The sequence below is a fragment of the Aplysia californica genome, unplaced genomic scaffold (genome assembly GCF_000002075.1).
Source record: "Aplysia californica isolate F4 #8 unplaced genomic scaffold, AplCal3.0 scaffold00153, whole genome shotgun sequence".
Taxonomy (NCBI): domain Eukaryota; kingdom Metazoa; phylum Mollusca; class Gastropoda; order Aplysiida; family Aplysiidae; genus Aplysia; species Aplysia californica.
Genome location: NW_004797423.1, coordinates 1003011 through 1004149, shown reverse-complemented (window position 1 = coordinate 1004149; position 1139 = coordinate 1003011). Strand labels below are relative to the sequence as shown.

Genomic DNA, 1139 nt, shown 5'->3' with positions numbered 1-1139 from the left:
AGAGAGAGAGAGAGAGAGAGAGAGAGAGAGAGAGAGAGATGTAGTAAGGCTGGTGAAGACAAACAGCTCGCGGTGTTTACCGACGGGCTCCCAGTAAATGTGCAGTGTTGAATACAGCTGCACACAGATGCATATATTATATTGACATGAGGGAGCTTCTACATAGAAAAAACCTACGTCCTTCTGTGATAAGGCAAGGCGACCGTTTGTTCGGGGTTTGTTTGAAAAAGAGAAGCACGGTGACACAATGATGGTCATAATTTAGTGCTGGGACAAAGTAAAACTGACAGACAGACATACAGACAGACAAAAACAACAGAGGGGAAAATGAAGAAGTAGGACCTACCAGTGCCGCCCTCCGACCACCAACACAAAACGACTGAGAATGAGAGCTTTGGTTGTTTTTGGTTTTTTTAGAGAAGTCCCAAAGCTTTACACGACCAAACTGATCATTAATTATTCGAACAAACTGCGAATGCTGAAAATGGGGGCGGTTTTGGGGGGTTGGGAGCCCTCTTTTCTTTGTTTTTTTTGTTTTTGTTTTTTTCGCAAGTTCTACACTTCGTTCTTCCCGAGCATTTTAAATTGGTCGCTTTTAAGCACAAGGGGGCTTGCCTATCCCGGAAAATGTTGTTTTCAGAAAATCGAAGGTAAAGTTTTGCCCCTTGATCAGTGTCTTTAAAAGACAAGGAGAGTTTTCTCTATAACCAAACAAATATACACGCCAAATAAAACTAAACTTATTCTCCTATTGGTAGGACAATGCCCACTTTTGAAGTAGGTCAAGATTTCTTGAAAACCCCGAAATCTGAGCAAACCCGCTTGGCCTTAAAAAGCGACCAATTCGTGACTCGAGTCGCCCGGTGACATGTCGGTATTGGCGTTCAGTTTCAGAAGAACACCATTTTACCGTTTGCAAAAGGTCAGAATTCTCGGATTATTTTTTAAAGTTAAAAATAGCAAAATTCACGAATTCAAGAAGCCCGTGAAAACCTGCTATGTTTACACAGGTACGATGAAAGAAGGCGGAGACGACACATTAAAGTAAATGTACCATGTCATAATTATTGTTGATCTTTCAGCATTGGTGATCATAAATGTTGCTCCTTGAGCAGAACAGAACCTAAAATCTCCCCCCC

General features: G+C 41.7%; 1 protein-coding gene across 6 annotated transcripts in view; it reads right to left on the bottom strand.

The window, feature by feature from the left end:
* The window catches only part of LOC101854164 (FERM domain-containing protein 5), a 98274-nt gene that overhangs the window by 91574 nt on the left and 5561 nt on the right, over window positions 1-1139 (bottom strand). The window lies entirely within an intron of this gene.